Here is a 25,589-nt window from a genome sequence, read left to right on the forward strand (position 1 = left end):
AAAAAAAAAAAAAAAAAAAAAAAAAGGAAAGAAGGAGAAATAAAAGACAATTAAACAGGAGTCCCAGTCCTGGAAGGAAAATATCAATTCTAGTCTGGAAGGGAAGAGAAGCAGAGCAGGTTTAGAGGTTAGTCCTATTCTATTCATTTGATGGGGTCCCTGCAGCAGCTGAGTTGAAATGAAGATAAAATGAGGCTTAGAGCAAGGAGATGAATATTTTTAAAAACTTTGTATCGATGGATAATGTATATACATTTTAAGAATTAAACACACCCGTGAAGCCAGCACCCAGACCAAATGACTGAACATGACGAGAAAAACCCCCCTCGTTTCTCTTGCAGGAAATTGATACTGAGTTCTTGTGACATGGATTAATTTTGCCTGGTTTGTGTTTTATATAAATGGTATTATACAGCATTTTTTGAGAAAATGTCTTTCATCACTTGTATTTTCATCCATAATGTTGCATGTAGTGGTCGGTCATTCATTCTTTAGTCTGGTGTCAATGGGAATTTGAGTAGTTTCCAGCTTAGGACTATGGTAATAGTGCAGCTATGATCAGTCTTCTTTTCTTTTTTTTTCTTTCCTTCCTTCCTTCCTTCCTTCCTTCCTTCCTTCCTTCCTTCCCTCCTTCCTTCCTTCCTTCCTTCTTTCCTTCCTTCCCTCCTTTCTTCTTTTCTTCCTTCCTTCCTCCCTCCCTCCCTCCCTTTCTCTCTCTCTCTCTTTCTTTCTTTGTCTTTCTTTCTACAGAGTCTCACTCTGTTCGCCAGGCTGGAGTGCAGTGGTACAATCTCGGCTCCCTTCAGTCTCTTTGACTCCCAGGCTCAAGCCATCCTCCTACCTTAGCCTCCCAAGTAGCTGGGACTACAGGCACAAACCACCACACCCAGCTACTTTTTGTATTTTTAGTAGAGACAAGGTTTCACCATGTTGGCCAGCCTGGCCTCAAACTCCTGACCTCAAGTGATCCTCCCGCCTCAGCCTCCTAAAGTGTTGGGATTAGAGGCGTGAGCCACCACACTCAGCTTGATCATTCTTGTCCATGTTTTTTTATGACCATGCATTTCTGCTAGGTGTATGCCTAGGAATGGAATTGCCAGGTCATATTTATTTCTATATCTGTCAATCTGTAAATACATTAAAAATCAGGAGCTCATGCTGATGCCTCTGGTTCTAATGTAACACAACAGGGTTCACTTTGCCCTTCCCTTTTTATTTGTAGTTCTTTCTTTGACAGTGAGAAGCCTACCTCCCACTAAATACAATATATTTACTTATTTGCTGAATCTCAGAATACCCATCATACGGTTTCAGAGTTGGTAACCCATATTTCCTAGCTCTGTCTGCTGAGAGGGCCTAGATGCAGTGACACCCCAGTAACAATGAGGACATCCAGCACCCAGATCTTAGTTTCTAAATACCATTCCCTCAAAAAACGAAGCAGAGTTCTTTGGAGAAATGATTAAGTACAGGGCAGGGTCAGTGAAATTGTAAAATAATCCTGGAACATCTTGTGTCAGAAAGGAAGTGCTCAAAATAGAATAAGGGCATTTCAAACAAACACAAGGGGTAACTTGAAGATGCTTACATTGGCCGTACCTAGGACAATTGCAACAATGATACAAATGATGTTGGTCATGGATTATCATTGGTAGAATAAACTAAATATCCACGAGTCTATACTGAAATAATTGCATAAGTAATTGGGAGAAAAGGGACAGCTCTTCCTTACTGCTGAATTACAATTAATAAATGGAGAAGGAATTATGAAAGTAGAAAAATCACCTGTTGGTAAACACAGTGGTAATGAATATTACAGACAAGAATCACCAATGAATGCCAAAATTGGTGGGTGAAAGTACGATGATCAACAAGATATTTACATAGTGTCCAAGATAGCTCCTCATAAGATACTCATCAAGTTCAAAAGGAAAAATAGGATTTTACAATGGAGAAATTGTTGCCACATCATGTCTCAAAGTTAACATGTCCCGTAATGGGATGAGGCAATATCACATGTGCCTCCTGACATAATGCATGGGGAAGGGTATAAGCTTGCTTCTGTGGTGTTCTCACCAAAAACACAAAACCTTATTCTCATTGTGAGAAAGCACCAGACAAACTCAAGTTGGAGGACATTCTACAAAATAATTGGCCAGTACTCTTCAAGAGTGTCACGGTTATGAAAGACAAAAATACCCTGGATGTTTCAAAACTGTCAAAATCATGAGAGGAGGAGAAAGACTGAGCAGCTGTTCTGGATTGAAGGGTCCTACTGAGACACGGCAGGGGAGTGCCACGTGCAGCCCTGGATTGCATTCTGGAGCAGAAAAATGATGTTAGTGGGGCTACTGGCAACACTAAATAAAGTCTGTAGATTCACAGACAGTATTGCATTAATGTTCATTTCCTGGCTTTGATAATTCTGTAGCTATGTGAGATGTTAATATTTGGGGAGGCTGGTGAAGGTTATATGAGAATTTGCTGTACTCTTTTTGTAAACTCAAAATTATTTCCAAGGAAAAGACTTGAAAAGAAAAAGAAAGAGGGAATTAGATGGGATTGTGTAATTCTTCAGCCAAAAACCCTGCTGGCACCTCTGCCTACAGCATGAAGGGTTACTCTTTTGAGAGTAGTATTCAAGGCCCTCCATAATCTGACCAAAATTTCCCCCAGATTTACTGCCCGCTCTCCTGTCACCCACTCATCTCCATTAATCTCCATGGCATGCTGGATGCACTGCTTAGAAAACTCTTACTCATGTTCAGAGACCCTGTCGTGGGGCCTTTACTTTACACCCCCTTCAGGAAGCAGAGTTAGCTGCCGGCTCTTCCTTGGTCACCAGTCATCTGTCTTGGAAACGTTGATCCTCCTCCAGAGCCTCTGCAGGCCTAGCTGGTATTGCTCACAACCCTTTTGTGCCCTCAGGAGACTTATAACTCGCAAGTACATACAGTGAAAAAAAAACCCCAAAAACAACAACAACAACAACAACAACAAAACCATAGTGACAGGCCCAGGAAAGCAGGTTACAGGCAGGGAGCAAGAGAGTTCACATTCTGCTGTGACGGTAGATGTTATTATTACTCCCTTCACGTTGGTGAGGCTCAGGGAGAGGAGGTGAACTGCCTGAAGCTACACTACCAGTAAGGACAAAGTCACAATTTGAACTCAATTCCTCTGCCTCCCTTACTGAGAGATACAAACTCAGAAATGCTCTGGACAGTCAGCCAAGCAATATCTTTAGACAGTTTATATTTTACTCCGACTCTCACCTCAAGAAGCGAAAATAAGATCATCCCCTAGGGGGCACTGCAGAGAAAATTTTCAAAGAGCTCAAGGGAAATGCCAAGCCACTTCTACCCGCCGAACCCACAGGGAATTCAGGAATCATAGCTTGATGCATTTTCAGGAAATAGCCATGGATTTCACAATGAACTGAACTGACACTTAGCAATATGAATCTGCCGCAAAAACATCTCAAAACCGAGTACGTGGATACCAGGCACAATGGGTGGCTGAGTTCTTTTGCTGGGGCCTCAATTTAGGCCAGTTTCCTCCTCTTCTAAATGTAGATTTATCAATTCAAAAGACACTGGTTGGAAAACTGCTATTGCTAAGATCTGGGATAAGCACAGAACCCATCGCATAGGGTAGCAACCAAGATTAACTGAAAAATAGGCTATATAACCGTGGAATACTACTCAGCCATAAAAAGGAAGAAAATAATGGCATTAGCAGCAGCCTGGATGAAGGTGGAGACCATTATTCTAAGTGAAGTAACCAGGAATGAAAAACCGAAGATCATATGTTCTCACTTATAAGTGGGAGCTAAGCTCTGAAGATGTAATTCATAGGAATGCTATAATGGACTTGGGGACTGGGGAAAGGGAGTGTGGGAGGGGGTGAGGGATAGAATACTACACATTGAATACAGTGCACACTGCTCAGGCGACGGGTGCACCAAAATTTCAGAAATTGCCACTAACTCACCCATGTTGACTGGGTGTGGTGGCTCACACCCATAATCCCAGCACTTTGGGAGGCCAAGGTGGGTGAATCATTTGAGGTCAGGAGTTTGAGACCAGCCTGGCCAACATGGTGAAACTCTGTCTCTACTAAAAATATAAAAATTAGCTGGGCGATAATAGCGCATGCCTGTAATCCCAGCTACTCCGGAGGCTGAAGCAGGAGAATCGCTTGAGCCTGGGAGGCAGAGGTTGCGGGGAGCTGAGATCATGCCACTGCACTCCAGTCTGGGCAACAGAGTGAGACCTAAGATTATGGGAGGAAAAAAAAAAAAAAGAGAGAAAAGAACTTCATATCCTTTGCAGGGACATGGATGAAGCTGGAAACCATCATTCTCAGCAAACTAATACAAGAATAGAAAATCAAACACCACATATTCTCACTCATAAATGGGAGTTGAACAATGAGAACACATGGACACAGGGAGGGGAACATCACACACAGGGGCCTGTCAGGAGGTAGGGGGCTGGGAGAGGTATAGCATTAGGAGAAATACCTAATGTAGATGACAGGTTGATGGGTGCAGCAAACCACTATGGCATGTGTATACCTATGGAACAAACCTGCACGTTCTGCACATGTATCCCAGAGCTTAAAGTATAATTAAAAAAAAAAAAAAGAACTTATCTATGTAACCAAAAACCACCTGTTCCAAAACTATTGAAACATATGTAGTTAAAATAAAAAAGATCTACTATTTGATGGCAAAACAGGGTGATTATAGTCAACAATAATGTATTGTACATTTTTATGTTTTTTCCTTTTTATTTTTACTGTACGTTTTCTATGTACACTTAAAAGTAACTAAAAGAGGCTGGGATAGGTGGCTCACGCCTGTAATCCCAACACTTTGGGAGGCCGAGGTGGGCTGATCACGAGGGCAGGAGATCGAGACCATCCTGGCTAACACAGTGAAACACCATCTCTACTAAAAATACAAAAAAAATTAGACGGGCGTGGTGGTGGGTGGCTGTAGTCCCAGCTACTTAGGAGGCTGAGGCAGGAGAATGGCGTGAACCTGGGAGGCAGAGCTTGAGTGAGCTGAGATTGTGCCACTGCACTCCAGCCTGGGTGACAGAGCGAGACTCTGTCTCAAAAAAAAAAAAAAAAAAAAAGAGTAACTAAAAGAGTACAATTGGAATGTTTGTAACACAAAGAAATGATAAATGCTTGAGGTGATAGATACCCCATTTACCCTGATGTAATTATTACACATTGTATGCTCACATCAAAACATCTCATGTGCCGCATAAATTTATACATCTACTATGTAACCATAAAAATTAAAAATATTTTAATCAGAAAAGATAAATCTATAATAAAATTTTTACAAATAAAAAAAAGCAAAAAACAAAACAGGCTATGTAGATGTAGTTACTTCACACCAGGTTGGACATGAAGTCAAAATCATTAATGTTGGCTGTTAGAACTGTACTATTGGTATTATAACTGTTAATATTATTATTATTGGCCGGGCGCGGTGGCTCAAGCCTGTAATCCCAGCACTTTGGGAGGCCAAGACGGGTGTCGGATCCGAGGTCAGGAGATCAAGCATCCTGGCTAACAGGTGAAACCCCGTCCTCTACTAAAATTACAAAAACTAGCCGGGCGAGACCTGGCGCGGCCCTGAGTCCCAGCTACTTTGGGAGGCTGAGGCAGGAGAATGGCGTGACCCGGGAGCGAGCTTGCAGTGGAGCGAGATCCAGCCCTGCACTCCAGCCTGGGCGACAGAGCAAGACTCCGTCTCAAAAAAAAAAAAAAAAAAAAAAAAAAAAAATTATTATTATTATTATTGAGACGGAGTCTTGCTCTGTCGCCTGACTAGAGTGCAGTGGCACAATCTCTGCTCACTGCAGCCTCTGCCTCCCGGGTTCAAGTGATTTTCCTGCCTCAGCCTTCGGAGTAGCTGGGATTACAGGTGTGCACTACCACATTGGGCTCATTTAAAAAAATATTTTTGGTAGAGACGGGGTTTCACCATATTGGCCAGGCTGGTTTCGAACTCCTGACCTGAAGTGATCCACCTGCCTTGGTCTCCCAAAGTGCTGGGATTACAAGATGAGCCACTGCGCCCAGCCAATATTATTATTATTTATTATTACTATTTTTTGAGACAGTCTTGCTCTGTCACCCAGGCTGGAGTGCAGTGGTGCAATCTCAGCTGACTGCAACCTCCGCTTCCTGGGTTTAAGCAATTCTTGTGCGTCAGCCTCCCAAGTAGCTGGGATTACAGGTGTGTGCCAACCACACCTGGCTAATCGTTATATTTTTTGGTATTATTATTATTATTTTCTTAGTAGAGATAAGGTTTCACCATGTTCGCCAGGCTGGTCTCAAACTCCTGATTTCGGGTGATCTGCCCACCTCTGCCTCCCAAAGTGCTGGGATTACAGGTGTGAGCCACCATGCCCGGTCATAACTCTTAGTATTACACCTCTATCCTCACTCTACACTTGGCTTCTCCCTGTACCAAGTAGACCTTCCCATCTTCCTACATCTCCTCCTACCTGGGAGGATTCAGGGCCACATGTAAGAAAGGGGGCAGATTAAAGGGGGTGTGCTTATTGCAGCACAGTTCATAATTCCCAAGGTACAGAATCACCTTAAGTGCCTTGAGCAATGAGTGGATAACGAAAATGTGGTATATATACACCATGGACTACTACTCAGCCATAAAAAGGAATGAAATAATGTCTTTTGAAGCAACTTGGATGGAGTTGGAGACCATTATTCTAAGTGAAGTAAGTCAGGAATGGAAAACCAAATACCATATGTTCTTACTTACAAGTGAGAGCTAAGCTATGAGGACACAGAGACATACAGAGTGATATAATGAAACCTGGAAACTCAGAAGTGGGAGGATGGGCGGGGAGTCTAGGATAAAAAACTACATATTGGATACGATGAACACTACTTGGGTGGTGCGTGCACTAAAATCTCAGAATTCACCATTATACAATTCATTCATGTAACTAAATATAACTTGTACCCCCAAAGCTACTGAAACTTTATAAAATTAATTACAATTTTAAAAGAAACAGCTCTCTTTCTGCCTCCACTGCCGCCATGGCACCTGTGAAAAAGCTTGTGGTGAAGGGGGGCCAAAAGAAGAAGCAGGTTCTGAAGTTCACTCTTGATTGCACCCACCCCATGGAAGATGGAATCATGGACGCTGCCAATTTCGAGCAGTTTTTGCAAGAGATGATCAAAGTGAACTGAAAAGCTGGGAAACTTGGTGGAGGGGTGGTGACCATAGAAAGTAGCAAGAGCAAGATCACCGTGACATCTGAGGTGCCTTTTTCCAAAAGTTATTTGAAATATGACACCAAAAATTTTTGAAGAATAATCTACATGATTGGTTTGCATAGCTGCTAACAGCAAAGAGAGTTATGAATTACGTTACTTCCAAATTAACCAGGACGAGGAAGAGGAGGAAGACGAGGATTGAATTTCATTTATCTGTAATGTTTTGTACGAGTTCTTGAATAAAACTTGCAAACCAAAAAAAAGGAAAAAAAAAGAAACAAAAACTTCCGTTTTCTTTTTTTGAGACGGGTCTCACTCTGTCACCCAGGCTGGCATGCAGCAGTGTAATCATAGTTTACTGCAGCCTTAACTTCCCGAGCTCCTGCCATCCTTCCACCTCAGCCTCCTGAGTAGCTGGGACTACAGGTGTGTGCCACCACACCTGGCTAATTTTTAATTTTTTTATAGAGACAGGGTATTGCTATGTTGTCCAGGCTGGTCTTGAACTCCTGAACTCAAGCCATCCTCCTACCTCAGCCGCCTAAAGTGCTAGGATTATAGGAGTGAGTCACTGCATCCAACCTCAAAAAACTTAAATCTCAACCCATCGAGTCGCCCCCTCCTTTTCCTTCCCCTAACAGAGACATCCACATTCACACTTCACTGGCTCACTTTCTCCGGCTGTAACTTCTGTGCCTTGGGTTAGTAGCCCCTGTCCATCTGTGCAGAGAGTGGGCTAGCCTTGCCCAGCGCTCACTGAGAGCTCCCCCGGCATGGGTCTTCCTGGTATCTCTGGAAATCCTCTCTTGTGACAAAGGGAGAAGAGAAGGAGGCTTTGTACAGCTCAGGCCCTCCCAGCCACTGAGGCTCTTTTAATCGGGCTGTCCTCTCACCCCGCTTCTCTCCCCAGAGAGATGACCAGCCCCTAATTCCTGTTTCCTTTGGTGCATTGTCTTTGGGTATGGGTTGGGAGAGCAAGCCCCTGTCAGACTCCCCACCACTTGTGCCCCAACCCAGCCAGGCCGGGAGGACCTATGCACATCCTAGAGCATCGCCAGTGGAGGCAGCACGGGTGCCTGGAGCAAATCCCCAAATCCCTAACTAATCTCTGTGTGCCCTGGGCCACCTCCTAACTTCTCCAAGCCTCACATTCTCCATGCTTCCATGGCCCGGTCAGGTCCTATTATAATCTGCGTGGATCATGAGGCCTCGCCAGGGTCACGGGAGCATTAAGTGAAAGAGAAACGTCTGCACATTAGGGCCCTTCATTCATGCAGGTGGTTATGAGCGTTCTCCCCCAACTGCACAGGGCTTGCACCTCTGTGCCCCCCCCATATCCCATTTGTCCCTTTCTCACCTCCATGCTTCTCCAGATTCTCTATTAAGTGCCTTTCCTGGGACTTGAGAGTCAAGAGGCCTGATCATGCTGAGGACCATGAGCTTTGGAATCAGATCTACCTAGCTTCCAAACTGCAATCTGCCACCCTCTACCCTTGAATCAAATACATTTAATAGATCTTATTTTTTAAAACAGGGATAAGGGTATCTACTTGATAGGTTTACTGATGCAAGGATTAAATAGCATAATGCATATACAGCCTTAGCACAATACCAGGTTCAGAGAAGTTTAGCAAATAATAGAATAATAATAAATAATAAGAGGTATTATTAGATCCAGGTGGCTACCCCCTTGCTTTGCAGCCTGGCATATGGTTGGCATATTTCTCTAGTTTCTGCCACTGATGCCAGTCTCTCCTATCTTTAATTTCACTGGCCACTTTAGAGAATATTGGAAGGAGGAGGTTTGTTAACTGGGTCCGTACTATCATTTTGCCCAGGAGTTTCCCTTTACATGTTTGGGCTGGTTTCTGTTGGTACAAGGAAATAAATTGATTTCTAAACACTTATCTTAAATTTTGTTTTTCTTTTCTTTTTTCTTTTTTTTTTTGAGACAAAGCCTCACTCTGTCACCCAGGCTGGAGTGCAGTGGCACGATCTTGGCTCACTGAAACCTCCGCCCTCTGGGTTCAAGCAATTCTCCTGCCTTACCCTCCCTAGTAGCTGGGATTACAGGCATGTGCTATCATGCCTGGCTAATTTTTTGTATTTTTAGCAGAGATGGAGTTTCACCATGTTGAACAGGCTGATCTCAAACTCCTAACCTCAGGTGATCCACCCACGTTGGCCTACAAAAGTGCTGGGATTACAGGCTTGAGACACTGCACCCAGCCAAGATTTAATGTTATGACTGAGGTAAACATGAATGGAAGCAAATTTTCAAAATATCTATGATTTGATCTCATGTGTATACATTTGTGTCTGAATGTACATTAGATAGATGGGGAGTGCATAGATGTGGAACAGGCAGAACCTACCAAGCCAAGGGGACTGGACCTGAATTGTTGGACAGAGGGAATTCGTAACAGAAAACACTTCCATGTTTTACTCTGTATACTTAATTACTTTGTGCTCTACCACAACAAGAATGTATTGTATATGTTTTTTTTTTTCCTTAATCTTAAATTCAAAATATAAGGTAGCCCACTGGCTCTGAGCTACAAGAATCCTTATGGGTTTGGCAGTTCTTTGACAACTTCCCACCTGGCTAAACTATCAAGGAATGTCCTACCACCCGTACGAGAAATTCTTGGCATTCCTGAAATAAATTCTTCTTCTAAGCCAGCCCATGTGGGCATCATAATCTCCTTGAAGGCTTTAGGAAGATTTAGATCTGAGTCTGTCTCAGATTCTTGGGCTCAGAAGCAGAATTTCTTCATCTGAGACTATTAGCTTGCTCGGGAGGAGGGAGTGAGAACTGGATCACTGGTTAGCGTAGTGACTGTTTTGGACAATTGCACAGCCACAGCCAGGAACACAGAAGGCAGAGAGGCAGCCTTGATGTGCAACGGCTCCAGTGAACCCCAATGGGGACCCCTGATGGACAAAGGCCTTCTGCTAGGCTTAGTGATGAAAGCGTTCCTCTTACAGCCAGGCAAGGCCCTCAGGGCCCTGCAGCAGAGAAGTTAGAGCTGCAGCTTTTTTTGCTTGGTGTTTTCACTAAAACTTAATTTCTTGTTGCACTTGTTGGATGGGCGTGTCCCTTAGGGGAAGTTTCCACTACTGTGCGCTAAACTTTGGACTGCTTGTACCATCTTACTTGTCCCCTCATTAATAATGAATTAAATACAATCTTTAGTATATGCTAATTTCATATCTTTACGCGAGTCACGATTTTACCTTTTTTTTTTTTTTTTTCGAAAAGTACCTTTTCACATTGCTATCACTCCCTTACGGGAGCAGTGAGTTTCTGGGTCTCCCTCTTAGGGCCAGACACTGTTCCGTGTAATTAGAATTAATTTCTTGTTCTTGGTAGCCAGAGAAACGCTTCCACACTCCCAGGAGACGGGGTTTCAGATCTTGTGCCATGGCTGAGGCTGATGCTGAGGAAGACACTTCTCTCCGAGTCTCAGTCTGCCTGCCTGTGAAACGGGCTCATAACAAACCCCTGACCCCAGCCTCAGTCGCCTTGAGCCTGTGACCTCGCCCAACCCCTCCCCTTCCTCCCGGGCCCCCAGGAGGCGCGGGGACTCCGGGGGCGGCCCCTTACTCTGGAGACGACCGGGTGGCACGTTGGTGCCTCAGCTCCCGGGGGTTTCTGGGCTCCGCGCTGCCCACGGGGTACCCAGGAGCGTCTGGAGTAGGTGGGTTCTCTGGAACCAGAAAGCTCAGAGCCGCCCAGGAATTCTGGCTCGGACTGAGGGCGTTTCCTCCCAGGCCGGCAGGACGGGATCTGGCGGCTGCTTGCAGAGGCAGCGCTGCGCTCGGACGGGTCGGCACCTTGCGGCTCCCGCTCTGCGCACTGGCCGGGCTGGCCCTGCTCAGCGCCGCGGGTGCTTTGGCCAGTGAGTGGGGCGCGGGGCGCGGCAGGGGACACGGAGCCGGGGAGATCTGCAGATGGCGAGGAAGGAATGAGTAAGAGAGAGGGACAGAGAGAGGGCTGGACACAGCAGCGAGATGGAGAGAGGCAGGTGCAGGGCGGGAGGGATGGAGAGAAGGATGGTGAGAGGAAACAGACTCAGAAAAAGGCAAAGAAGTAGAGCAATGGAGGGGTAAAGGAGAGAGGGAAGAATCAACAGTGAAAAGGAAAAAAGGAGAGGCCGAGACAGAAAGAGGCTTTCCCTGAACAGATATGAACTAAGATAGAAAGAAAAAGGAGTCTGAGAGACAAAAAAGAAGAAGGAAAGAGAAACAGTGACTAAATTGGCAAGGGGTGGAGGGAGAGAGGATATTGAAGAAAAGAGAAAGATTTCAGAGAGACCAAAAAGAAGAGAGAGAGAAACTCGATGCCCGGAGTAGAGCTGGCGAGAGAGGAGCCAGGATCTGGGGTGGGAGGTCACAGCTGCTGGGTGGGGCAGCCGCGGAGGCCAGCTCCCTCTCAGAGGGCCTGCGGAGGCTCAGGCCTGGCCTTACAGGACATTGCTTAAGAAGCCAGACTCCAAAGGGTGTGTGACCCAGGCCAGACCAGCACAGCCTTAAGGAGTCAGGCAGGCGAGCCCAGGAGAGAGGCCACCAATTCACCTGCCAGGTGGCCTCAGGTGGTTCTGCAGTAGGCGAAGTCAGCCTCCCGGTTTCCAGGGAGCTTCTCTGGGGAACTGAACTGTTTTGGGTGGAGATGGGGGACTGGGTGGAGGTGGAGAGCTGTGCGGGAGGGAGAGGCTGTCTGGATACTCTCCTAACTGGGTTCCTTGCCTTTCACTGTCCCCTTTCTTCCCCCCACCTCCCCCCTCAGCTTAATGCTGCCCCCTCACAGGTGAGGCTTAGACAGGGTGACTCATGTCAAGTGACTTACTAGACTGCAGTGTGGGGCAGTACACAGATGCTATTCCAGCATCCTGCACATGGCACAGGACTTTACAGTTTACCAGCCACAACCCCATTTAGCCAGGGATGGCTAGAGCTCATTCCAGTTGCCCAGGTGAGGGGAAAGCTCAGATCTCCCGGTGGTGCCAAGGCAGAGTCCTCACAAAGCATCCAGGCCTCCTGCCCCCTCGGTCATTGCCCCGACCTTGGCAGAAGTGCCCTGTGCTAAGATAGAAGCCCCTAGCGCCTTTCAGGGTCCGGTGAACTGTGGGATTAAGCACTTGGGGAAAGGATCCAGACCAGCCCTTGGGATCCCCTGCCTTGGGTGAGTCCCTTCTCCTTTCTGGTGCTGTTTCTTCCTCTATACATTGGGGAGAATGATACCCCACAGGGTTGGCCTCAGGGATTAGATGAGAGAGGAAGTGCCCAGCAGGGAACATGCATCAAACACATTCTCTCAGATGACTCCATTGATCTCTCTGAGCCTCAGTTTACCCACCTGTTAAGATGACCACCAATGGCTTCCTCACAAGCTGCATGAGGAGTGGCTGGAACTCTGCCCAGCATAGAGTACAGGCCCCAGTACACACCCTCCCATCCGCCTCTCCTTTACTCCCTCCCAGCTCAGCCCCAGGCTCCAGGGCTAAGCATACAAAGCAGCACCTGTGCTTCTCCCAGAGGGAGGAGGGAGCAGCCTGCCCACAAGTGGCTACTTTTGGTGCCCCTTTTAGCCACAACTTGCACAGAGACTTTAATTTAAACTCACTTTTAAACGTTATTTTTCTTTCTGATTATGCATGCTTATTGCTACAGATTAAGAAGAAAAGGAGTTTGGGAGGCTAAGGCAGGCAGATCACGAGGTCAGGATATCGAGACCGGCCTGGCTAACGTGGTGAAACCCTGTCTCTACTAAAAATACAAAAAATTAGCCGGGCCTGGTAGCACAAGCCTGTAGTCCCAGCTACTCAGGAGGCTGAGGCAGGAGAATCATTTGAACCTGGAAGGCAGAGGGTGCAGTGAGTCGAGATCACACCACCACACTCTGGCCTGGGTGACAGAGCAAGACTCCATCTCAAAGAAAAAAAAGAAGAAAGAGGAAAGTATTCATGTATTAGTGTAATTTCACATTGACCTCCTACATTTTTGTGCATATTCGTTCAGCTTTTAGATGATATATCCTAAGTTTTGACTATGAAAACTTTTGGATACAAAATAATAGTATATGAAAGAAAGATATAATGTACTTATCAACCCTGCTTCAACAAGTATCAGTTCATAGGCAGTTTTTTATGGTTTTTTTGTTTTGTTTTGTTTTTTTGTTTTTTTTTTGAGACAGAGTCTCGCTGTGTCGCCCAGGCTGGAGTGTAGTGGCGTGATCTCGGCTCACTGCAAGCTCCGCCTCCCAGGTTCACGCCATTCTCCTGCCTCAGCCTCCCGAGTAGCTGGGACTACAGGCGCCCACCACAACGCTCGCCTAATTTTTTGTATTTTTAGTAGAGACGGGGTTTCACTGTGTTAGCCAGGATGGTCTCCATCTCCTGACCTCGTGATCTGCTTGCCTCAGCCTCCCAAAGTGCTGGGATGACAGGCATGAGCCCCCCGCCCGGCCCATGGGCAGTTTTATCTGATCTATAGTCTCCACCCTCTTTCCCCTCTCTAGATTATTTTAAAGGAAATCCGGACATTGTATATTTTCTTTCTTTTTTTTTTTTGAGACAGGGTCTCATTCTGTCACCCATGCTAGAATGCAGTGGCGCAATCTCAGCTCACTGCAACCTCCACCTTCTGAGTTCAAGTGATTCTCCTGCCTCAGCCTCCTGAGTAGCTGGTACTACAGGCATGCGCCACCACACCTGACTAATTTTGGTATTTTTAGTAGAGACAGGGTTTCAGCATGTTGGCCAGGCTGGTCTTGAACTCCTGGGCTCGAGTGATCCACCTGCCTCAGCCTCTCAGTGTGTTGGGATTACAGGTGTGAGCCACAATGCCTGGCCTGGTATCATGTATTTTCATCTGTAAATATTTCCTTGTGTACCTCTAAGAGATAAGCACTCTTTCAATAAACATAACTGCAATGCCATGATCATACTCCCAAAACTGTGTGTGATTGAATATCATTAAATATTCAATCACTGTTCAAATGTCCTTGATTGTGTCATATCTTTTTACAATTCATTTGTTTGATCCAAATAAGATTACATACACTGCATTTGGTCAATATGTCTGTTAGGTCTCTTTAAATATGTAAATCTTCTCTCCCCCTTTTTTACTTAATTTTTGTTGTTGAAGAAACTTAAGTTTGTCCTGTAAAGTTTTCCACATTTAGATTTTGCTAATTGCATCCCTTTGATGTCATTTAAATACCTCCACCCCTTGTATTTTCTTTTTTTTTTTTTTTTTTGAAATGGAGTCTCGCTCTTTCGCCCAGGCTGGAGTGCAGTGGCCAGATCTTAGCTCACTGCAAGCCCCGCCTCCCAGGTTTATGCCATTCTCCTGCCTCAGCCTCCCGTGTAGCTGGGACTACAGGTGCCCGCCATCTCCCCCGGCTAGTTTTTTGTATTTTTTAGTAGAGACGGAGTTTCACCGTGTTAGCCAGGATGGTCTCGATCTCCTGACCTCGTGATCCGCCCGTCTCGACCTCCCAAAGTGCTGGGATTGCAGGCTTGAGCCACCGTGCCTGGCCCACCCCTTGTATTTTCTATAAATTGAGAGGTATCTCTAGCATGTCAGACTTCCAACCTTGTTTTTTGTTTNTTTGTTGTTGAAGAAACTTAAGTTTGTCCTGTAAAGTTTTCCACATTTAGATTTTGCTAATTGCATCCCTTTGATGTCATTTAAATACCTCCACCCCTTGTATTTTCTTTTTTTTTTTTTTTTTAAAATGGAAGCTCGCTCTTTCGCCCAGGCTGGAGTGCAGTGGCCAGATCTTAGCTCACTGCAAGCCCCGCCTCCCAGGTTTATGCCATTCTCCTGCCTCAGCCTCCCGTGTAGCTGGGACTACAGGTGCCCGCCATCTCCCCGGCTAGTTTTTTGTATTTTTTAGTAGAGACGGAGTTTCACCGTGTTAGCCAGGATGGTCTCGATCTCCTGACCTCGTGATCCGCCCGTCTCGACCTCCCAAAGTGCTGGGATTGCAGGCTTGAGCCACCGTGCCTGGCCCACCCCTTGTATTTTCTATAAATTGAGAGGTATCTCTAGCATGTCAGACTTCCAACCTTGTTTTTTGTTTTGTTTTGTTTTGTTTTGTTTGAGACAGAGTTCTGTCATCCAGGCTGGAGTGCAGTGGTGTGATCTCGGCTCACCACAACCTCTGCCTCCCAGGTTCAAGCAATTCTCGTGCCTCAGGCTCATGAGTAGCTGGGATTACAGGTGCGCACCCCCACGCCCGGCTAATTTTTGCAATTTTTTTCAGTAGAGACGGGGGCAGGGGAGTTTCGCCATGTTGGCCAGGCTGGTCTCGAACTCCTGACATCAAGTGATCAGCCTGCCTCAGCCTCCCAAAGTGCTGGGATACAGGCGTGAGCCACCACGCCGGGCCCTAGGCTTCTTTTAGCAGCACTCAGAGCAACCTTTATCCCTGATGTCTAAAAGACCATGAGCCACCACGGCCGGCCCACATTTTGGAGTTTTTTTATAGAAACACTTAAAGAATAGTGTTCTGCTGCTTTCAAAAATAATAAAAACCCATGGATGATTTTGAATGAATCATACATTTTAATACAAATATTGGATGTGGTAAATTTATTATTCTATTATATTGAATGTGATCAAATATAATTAACCCCCAGGTGGCCAGGGTTGCTTTTCAAAGCAGAGTGTGACTTTGACAATTCAGAAGATAGAGCGGCACCTTTCACAGATGCCCGAGGAAATGTTTCTCATCACCCAGCATGCAGAAACCATCTGCGACGTGACCCTTTCTTACTGCTTGGGTCCAGATACAAAAGATTCTCCCTGTAAGGCCTGGAAGTAGAGGGAGCAGTACTTCCGCCTCGGAGGATGGGACCCAGGGGCCACGTCTCTTTAATGGGGGCAGCCAGCCCAGCCCAGCCCTCCCCTGGGGCCTCCAGGCTCCACAGCAGCCTGTTCTGCCAGCACAGGAAGCCCCGCCCATGGCCACCATCCAGGGTGCACATCAGGCCTTGAGCAGGAGCCGAGCAGGAGCCAGGCAGGAGCCAGGCAGGAGAAAACAACGCGGCATCCAAGGAGGTCCATTTCCCAACTGGCAGGGCCTGGGAGAGCAGGAGGAAAGGAAGGAAGGAGCCCTGTGGAGCCACAGCCTTGGCTGCTCAGGGTTAATCATCATAATCCTTCAGCCTTTTCCACTCCCCTTGTCTGAGCCACTGACAGCCCCGTGGGTGCATGTGCGTGTCTACTAATTTTTTTTTTTACAAGCCATGGCCTTTCTCTGTCGCCCAGGCTGGAGTGCAGTGGTGCAATTGTAGCTGACTGTAGTCTCAAACTCCTGGGCTCAAGCGATTCTCCCACCTCAGCTTTCCAAATACCTGAGACTACAAGCATAAGCCACTAATCCTGGCTAGTTTTAAAATTTTTTTTTTGTTTGTTTTTTTGGTAGAGACAGAGTCTCACTATGTTGCCCAGGGTGGCCTCAAACTTCTGGCTTCAAGCGATCCTCCTGCCTCAGCCTCCTAAAGCTCTGGGATTACAGGTGTGAACCACTGAGCCCAGCTCCTGTAGCTAATTTTTGAGGCCTCTTCTGCAGCCACCGAAAGACAGAGAAGAATCAAGGATGAGCTACATGGGGGAGTCAGGGCCTCCAGCCTACCCTACTCCATTTTATGGAGGAGGCAGCAGAGGCTCAGGGAGGAGAAGAAACTTTCTCACAATCCCACAATCATTAGTGGCTGAACCAGACTGAGAACAGGGGTCTCCAGCATGCTTTCTGCCATGATGCATTCAAGTTAGCGCTGTGGTGAGGACCCCGGTGCAGAGGGAGCAGGCAGTACAACGTCAGGCCCTGCCCCAGGCTTGCTCTCTCAGATGCACTCCGTGGAGACCCCAGTGAGCTCATGGACAGCTGTTCCAGGGTGCACAGAGCACAGTTTTGTCCAGTTATGAAGGATTCGTGCTGAGCCATGTGGGGATCGACCTTAGCCCGGCCTTTTCCCTGCAGGGGTTTTGGAGCCAAGTTAGACCTAGTCACAGATACGTAGAGAACAGAGTATTTTAGGCCAGTGGAGAGGAGCTGGCTCTGGTTGCTCTTGACTTCCAAGGCAGCCAGACTCCCACTTGGCTGGCAGGTCACACTGCGTCCTACTGGCCTGAGCCTGGGGGAAGTGTGTGAGGGGAGAGTGGCTAGGGTCTGGGAGAGGGCAGGTGAGCCTCAGGAGAAAGCCTTGGCCAAAGGCCTCTGGACAGAGGCAGCAGAGGGTGTATGTATCCACAGACTCATGACCACAGGCCCTCCCCCAGGTCGGCCACTCTGTGGGTGAGAACAGCTCCTACAGCCCCCTCAGAGTGTTTCCTCTCCAAGCCGAGCAGCCCAGTTTCAGCTGAGCCACTGAGTTAAAATTTGGAGTCCCAGACTGGGTGCGGTGGATCGCGCCTATAATCCCAGCACGTTGGGGGGCCGAGGCGGGTGGATCACTTGAGCCCAGGAGTTCGAGCTTAGCCTGGGCAACATAGTGAAACCCCATCTCTACAAAAAATACAAAACTTAGCCAGGAGTGGTAGTGTGTGCCTATAGTCCCAGCTACTCTGGAGGCTGAGGTGGGAGAATTGCTCGAACCCGGGAAGCAGAGGTTGCCGTGAGTCATGATCGTGCCACTGCACTTCAGCCCGGGTGACAGAGTGAAACCCTATCTAAAGAAAAAAAAAAAGAAAAAGAAAAAACAAAGGAATCCTTTCCCATAGCCTCCTCTAGACCTGCTCCTGCCTCTCAAGGACCTTCTCAGAATGTGGGGCCAGGACAGAGCATCGCCCCCAGGGGCCTCTCTGAATATTTTACATGGATGCCTGCAGCCCACAATGGCTGCTGCTTTCTGCTGACAACTCCATCAGACAGCCAACTTTTGTTACGGAGCATTTTAAACCATGCACACAACAGTAGAGAATCGCTGAATGTGCCCCCAAGTGCTCATCACCCAGCTTCAGCAATTAGCTACTCTCAGCCCATCCTGTTTGCTCTAAACATCCACGCATGCCTCTCCCCCTTCCCCACCCAGGCCTGGATTATTTGGAAGTAAATCCAAGACAGCATAGCATTTCCTCTGGAAATATTTCAGTATGGGTCGTTAAAGGACTTGCCTTAAAAAAATAGCCAAAGCGCCATTGTAATGTCCTCCTCGCTCCCCAGATTCAGCAATAACACCATTATCTTTCGAAGAGTCTTTTCTAAGTTCAGTGGAGGGAAATAATGAAAAGGAGAATTTGAAAAACAGATTGTTCTCCACAAAAGATGCTCAGAGTAGAAGGACGTTTTGTCCCTTGTCTTGTTCTCATCCCTGAGTGGAAGAACTGAGAGCTAGATAGAGTTGGAATCAGAAAATCACAGGGCAGGGGGGCCCCACCTTGCTGAGATGAGGAGGTCAGGGTGCCTGAGGTCCAGGCGTTTGCAGATGGTGTGACCTTGGGTAAATCACTCGGCCTCAGAGTTACGCATCCATCACCAGCTCCGTCCCATCTCAAGACCTGCCCCACTTCTAGATAACTGCAGAAGACCCCATGGTCAACCCATCCAACACCAAGGCCTTATAGCTACAAACACTGCACGTGGAGAGATCAGTTCTGTAACTCTCTCCCCGCACTGAGCTTTGGATGCCCACATCCATGGCCACAGCCTTGATGCTGTCACTATCTGAAGCTGCTCTACCTCTAAAAGCTAAAATTGCAATATTCTTTACCTCTTGTTCCTCCTGTGATTCCTAAGACCTCCAGTCTCTTCAGCCCCCATTTCTCCCAATTTATTGGCCCTCTTCTTGGCCTCATTTCTTTCCTTATCCCAGCTGGATTCCAGGGCTCCTCTCCTAAACCCCCGGCTGGCCAAATCTCAGTTCCTTGGCCCCTTGCCTCCACCACATCCATCCTGCAGACTCCGAGGTTTCAACTCCATCTGGCCATCTGTCTTTGCCACTCTGCACCCAGACTGTGGAGCACTGCTGGGGGAGGACTCGTGCTTCCAAGATTCCTGTTGATGTCAGCTCATTCTGCATGGTTCTCCTCCACTGCATCCCTCATTCTGCACATCCTCTTTTGAAGCCCTGTCTGTATTCAAGTCCCTTACCTAGTGGTGCACTGATGGACTGGCTCTCAAAAAAAAAAAGAAAAGAAAAAAAAAGGAGGGCGTGTTGTTGATTTCTGTGGTGTAAGTATTCTCATCATGGCCACAGTTTTTTTTTTTTTTTTTTTTTTTACTTAAAACTTTTTTCTTTTTAGAGATGGCGGGGGGGTCTCACTATATTAATCAGCCTGGTCTCGAACTCCTGGCCTCAAGCGATCCTCCCACTCGGCCTCCCAAAGTGGTAGGATTACAGGTACGAGTTACCATTTCCAGACACCATGGTCACTACTTTAATGTCTGTGTTTAGCAACCTAGTCATAGAATTCTTGACAGTTTCACATCTAGCCCTCCTTGCTACGTGATCTCCATCTCACTGCACAGAGTAAATAGAGGCTACCCGTAAAATGGGAGCTCACTCCACTTTTTGGCCCTCTGGTTAGATGGTTTACCCTTGTCCATTTTTGCTGCATTCCCTCTGTCTTCCTTCCAGATGCAGTCCCACGCGCTCTGGATCCAGGGCCTCCCATCAATTCAGGAAGTGCGTTCCTTGGGTTCTCTCGTCTTCCTCCTGTCCCTCAGGCTGTAAGCATGGTTGTGTTTTCCAATACTTAAAAAAACAAAACAAAACAAAAACCAAATGACAGCCATAAATGCTTCTCTAGACCTTGCGATCCAATCTCCCTTCCTTCACAGCCAACCTTTGTGAAATTTTCCAGAATCCAAGTTTCTACCCTCAACCTCACCTTCCCTTCTCAAGTCACAGTAATCCAAACTCTGCTTTGCCTCCACTCCTGAAAGTGCTGGGGTGAAATTTAGCAGGGCCTTTCCTGTGCTCTCTTTCCAGTCCTTATCTTGCTAGACCTCCCTGCTGCTTTCGGCCATGCTGACCCATTTCATCCCCTATAGAGTCTGTAAAGCTCTTGGCTTCTCTTGACTGCTGGGGCAGTACCCTCCTTCCTGAATGTCAGTGTTCTCCAAGGTTCCAGCCAACCCTGATGCCCCACAGGCATCTCGGGGTTACCAACTCTGAAACTCGAGCATGGAATCAGGGATCTCACTCTTCTGCTGTGAGGGTTGATGGTGCCTGGAAGAGCTAACTCAAGGAGAACCATGCTGAATCAAGAGTTGAGTGGCTTGAATGGCAGATCCTCTGCTTGTGAGTAGTGACTTTGGACTCATCCTTTCACCCTTCTGTGCATCAGTTTTCCTACGTGTAGATTGGCCATAACAGCAGGTTGTTGGAGAGGTTAAGTTAGCACCCTACATGGTGCATGGTAAGCACTCATCACATGCCAGCTCTTACTAACGGGTTCCCAGTGCCAGTGCTGCTACTGAAATACCTCCTCTCATTTTCTTCCTCACTATTCCTACAGCTACTTGGGAGGCAGAGGCAGGAGAATCGCTTGAACCCGGGAGGCAGAGGTTGCAGTGAGCCGAGATTGCGCCATTGCACTCCAGCCTTGGCAACAGAGCTAGACTCCATCAAAAACAAAACAAAACAACAACAGCGAAAAAACAAGCATCAGAACCGGTTTATTAAAGCCTCTGGGTTAAAGCTCCGCCCCCATGGCTTCATTTCCAGGACTTCCCTCTCCAGTCTCTCTCCTGCCCACCCTGTATCTCCAGCCACTGCAGGCTCCCTGCAGGGTTTGCACAGTGAGCCATGCTCTTTCAGGCCTCTCCATTGTTGCAGGTGCCATTCTTCCTAGCTGAAGCCTGCCCTCCCTTCCTCCCTGGGCTTCACCTCTTTGAGAAGGTCCATCTGGGTCTGTAGGTGACTGTGCCTGTAGAGACTGTGGGATTGAGATGGCTGACACTCATACACTAACCCCCACCTGGGCCATCCTCTGCTTGCTCTTGAGTTTGCTTTGAGGACTGGCCTCACTTTAGCCCAGTGTTTACTTAAGTCTCTGGCATTATGGAAAACTAAGGGTCCCACAGTGACAAGACTTGTTTTCCCACAGCTGCAGAACCCTTCAGCCCTCCCTGAGGAGACTCAGCTCAGAGCACAGCTTGGGACAGACACATGGCTGTGCAATGCCATCTAGATGTCATGGAGGAGGTAACAGCGTGGTTTGGAAGGACATGCAGATTCAGGACCACCTTCTAGGATAGTGTTTTTATGGGCAGATGCAAGCTTGCTTTGGAATGTCAGGACATCTGGGCCAATCCTGCCCTGGGGCCACCTTGTCCAACATCACCCTCCCATCTAGGCTGCCAGGCTGGCGAACCCCCAGTGGATCCTGCCTCCCCTAAGGCCTTACTTACCCCCACCCTGACATTTCAGCATCATTACTGGATGGGAAGGTGGAAATCCAGTCACTGTTTTGTTACATAGCCACGATTCCTAACTTGTGGGGGAAAAGTTTACATCTTTATTATCACAAGCCTTTAACTGAAATTGAGCATTCCCGTTCATCATACAGACAGCAAGCCACGGTGTTAACAGTACTATAGCTTTGTCATCAACAGAAATTCAGATAATTTCATCTTCTTCTAGTTATGAATATCTCAACATAACATTTATATCTTTCATTATGTCAAAATTTCAGTTGTTGTTAGGCCTGATGCTAAATCACGTGAGTTAGTGAGTTAATAAATACTTTTTTTTTTTTTTTGAGGCAGAGTCTCTCTCTGTCGACCAGGCTGGAGTGCAGTGGTGCAGTCTCAGCTCACTGCAACTTCCAACTCCCAGGCTCAAGCAATCCTCCCACCTCAGCCTCCCAAGTAGCTGGGACTACGGCACAGATACCACCATGCCTGGCTAATTTTTGTATATTTTTGTAGAAGTGAGGTTTTGCTATGTTTCCCAGGCTGGTCTCAAACTCCTAAGCTCAAGCCATCCACCCACCTCGGCCTCCCAAACTGCTGGGATTACAGGCATGAGCCACTGTGCCCAGTCAATACATATATTATATCCAATTTTTAAAATTTTGTTTTTGACAGGGTCTTGCTCTGTCACCCAGGCTAAAGTGCATGGTACAATCTCGGCTCACTGCCACCTCCGCCTCCCAGGTTCCAGTGATTCTCATGCCTCAACTTCCTGAGTAGCTGGGACCACAGGCATGCACCACCATGCCCGGCTAATTTTTTGTATTTTTGGTAGAGATGGGGTTTCACCATATGGCCAGGCTGGTCTCAAACTCCTGACCTCAAGTGATCTGCCTGCCTTGGCCTCCCAAAGTGCTGGGATTGTATACAGGCGTGAGTCACCATGCTGGGCCAAAAAGTTTGTTTGTTTGTTTATTTATTTATTTATTTATTTATTTATTTATTTAATTTATTTATTTTTAGGCAGAGTCTCACTCTGTCACCCAGGCTGGAGTGCAATGGCATGATCTCGGCTCACTGCAACCTCCACCTCCCGGTTCAAGTGATTCTCTTGCCTCGGCCTCCCGAGTAGCTGGGACTACAGATGCGCATCACCTTGCCAGGCTTCTTTTTGTATTTTTAGTAGAGACAGGGTTTCACCATGTTGACCAGGCTGATCTCAATCTCCTGACCTCTGGATCCCCCCACCTCGGCCTCCCAAAGTGTTGGGATTACAGGCGTGAGCCACCACGCCTGGCCTAATACTTGAATATTTTATTGCAATTGGTGCCCTTGGTAATTCTATATGTTTTATTTTTTGCATTTAAGGCATTATTCTGAGAAGAGGTCCCTAGGCTTCACTACACGGCTAGTAGGGTCCATGGCATACACAGGGAAAAACCATTAAGAACCGTGAGTAAATTTCAAAATCCCAGACCTGTCATTTGGCAGAGACACCACCAGGGAGCGGAATAACAAAAGGAATGTGAGTTCCAGGCTGTGACGTCCAAAAGGGAGAAGGTTATCTACAGGCGCTTCATCCAAACCTGTGACTGAGTGCCAAAAAGGAAGGAGCCTTAGAGAGCGAGCCCCGTAGGATATTGTCATCTGGGGAAACTGAGGCAGGTAGGGGCAGAGCCTGAGGAAAACCCAGGTCCTGCAGCGCCCAGTCCTTTCCCACTGCACCCCACTGGACCTCCAGCTGCTCCTTGGGACCTGGCTGATAAAGCAGAACGTGGCTCCGCTCCTGTCCTGGACGTTACCCACCTTCTCACTGTAGATGGTAGAGAAGACCACGGATCACCTGGGGACACCTGCTGGAACCTGCCCCGGGCTGCCTTCAGCCCCGCCCCCGACCTCCTCGGAGAGGGTGAGCAATGCGGGTGGCAGAGGACAGCCTCTGGGCAGCTGTCATCTGGCGCTGGGCAGGCGAGACAGGGGCGGCTGCTACACCGCATAGGGGAGCCCGGAGAGCAGGGAGGGTCCCAGCGCCCCCTGCAGACGGAAGCGGGACGGCGTCATCCCCGCTCCCCTGCCTTACCACCCCGCCTCCCGCCACACACCGCCCCCCAACCCCCCCTACCCCCCCACCCCACAACGGTCGCTGCTTCCCAGTGTCAGATGAGGTTCTGGAAGAGCCGGCCCTAGATGCCCTCTCAGCACAGCCCCGGCGCGAAGCTGCCTGCTTCACTGGCCTTCTCAGCGCCTTTCATTCCCCCCTGAGGAGCCACTCCTGTTCCACCCCAAAACCGTGGCAGGGAAGACAGGTCCCCCCACTGATCAGGCAGGAACAGAGTTGCACTCTGTTCTCTCCTTGAGCCCTGTGTCCCGTGCGCAGGAGTTCCCGGGGGCTGGGGAGGGGAGGGAAGGAACAGCTGGACACCACGGGGGCGGGTACCCTGCAGCACCCCAGCTTGCTCAGTGGAGGCCGCTGCTTTCTTTCAAATGGCTTCTGAGCCCCGGAGCTGGAGCCCAGCAGCTGGAGGTGGAGTGAGAAGCAAGGGGATCAGGGTCTCAGGAACCACCCAGACTCCTTAATCCAAATCTGCATTGCAATAAGACCCCCAGGGAATTTATGTGTCCATTAAAGAGGTTTGTTGTTGTTTTAAAAAAGCTTTTCTATGAAGTGAAATTCGATGTAAAATGCATCATTGTAACCATTTTAAATTGTACAAGGCTGAGGGCAGTGGCTTACCTCTATAATCCTAGCACGTTGGGAGGCCAAGGTAGGAGGATCACTTGAACCCAGGAGTTTGAGACCAGCCTGGACAACATGGTGAAACCCCATCCCTACAAAAAATCCAAAAATTAGCTGGGCATGGTGGCATGGTGGTGCATGCCTGTAGTCCAAGCTACTCAGGAGGCTGGGGTGGGAGGATCACCTGAGCCCTGGAGGTCAAGTCTGCAGTGAGCCATGATTGTGCCACGGCACTTCAACCAGGGTGACAGAGTGAGACCTTGTCTCAAAAATAAATAAATAAAATAAATAAGCAAACCGTACAAATGCAGTGACTTCCAGTACATTCAGAAGTTGTGCAGTCATACCACCAGTTCCAGAACATTGTTCTCATTCTAGAAAGAAACTCTGTACCTATTAAGAAGTCACATCCCATTCCTGTCCCCCCGCCCCCCGCCATGCCCCTGGAAACCACTGATCTCTGTCTCCATGAACTTGCCTATTCCAGACATTTTAAATACAGTAGTCCCGCTTTATCTGTGGTTTCACCTTCCATGGTTTCAGTTACCTGAAGTCAACCACAGTCCTAAAATATTAAACTCCAGAAATAAACAGTATATGAGTTTTCAATCACACATCATTCTAAGTGGCGTGATGAAATCTCTCGCCATCCCACTTCGTCCCACCCTGGACATGAACGCTCCCTTCGTCCAGCATGGTCCATGCTGTCTACACTTCCTGCCTGTTAGTCACTTAGCAGCCTTCTCAGTTACCAGATCAATGGCCACAGTTTCACAGTGCTTGTGTTCCAGCAACACTTCATTCACTTAATCAAGACCCGAAGTGCAAGAACAGAGCTGCTGCATATGGTTGTTGTTCTTCACGCAACTGTCCCTTCACAGAAGCTGGCATATTGTTCTAATTTTTCTATTTTATTCTTAGCTATTGTTGCTAATCTCTTATGCTGCCTAATTTATAAATTAAGCTTCATAGGTATGCATGCATAGGAATAAACATAGTTTCACAGGATTAGATACTATTGTGGTTTCAGGGATCCCCTAGTGGTGTTGAAATTTATCCACTGAAGATCATGGGGTACTACTGTAAATAGAATCATACAATATGTAGCCTAGCTGTATCTGGCTTCTTTCTCTGAGCACGGCATTTTCAAGGGCCGTCTGTATTCTAGCATGTATCAGTACTTCATTCCTTCTTATGGATGAATAA

At 47.4% G+C, this 25,589-nt stretch overlaps 1 long non-coding RNA gene and 1 pseudogene across 1 annotated transcript; one reads left to right on the top strand and one right to left on the bottom strand.

The window, feature by feature from the left end:
- Positions 1 to 7,095: 7,095 nt before the first annotated feature.
- On the top strand, positions 7,096 to 7,477 carry LOC108536035 (60S ribosomal protein L22 pseudogene; annotated as a pseudogene).
- Positions 7,478 to 18,429: 10,952 nt separating this feature from the next.
- LOC108536040 (uncharacterized) lies at positions 18,430 to 23,621 on the bottom strand. Its single transcript, XR_001887403.1, has 3 exons — positions 23,453 to 23,621; positions 19,825 to 19,982; positions 18,430 to 18,489 (listed from the first exon to the last, which is right to left on the bottom strand). It is a non-coding gene; the product is annotated as an uncharacterized LOC108536040 (long non-coding RNA).
- Positions 23,622 to 25,589: the final 1,968 nt, after the last annotated feature.

Source organism: Rhinopithecus bieti, unplaced genomic scaffold (assembly GCF_001698545.2).
Source record: "Rhinopithecus bieti isolate Rb0 unplaced genomic scaffold, ASM169854v2 scaffold_1452, whole genome shotgun sequence".
NCBI lineage: Eukaryota > Metazoa > Chordata > Mammalia > Primates > Cercopithecidae > Rhinopithecus > Rhinopithecus bieti.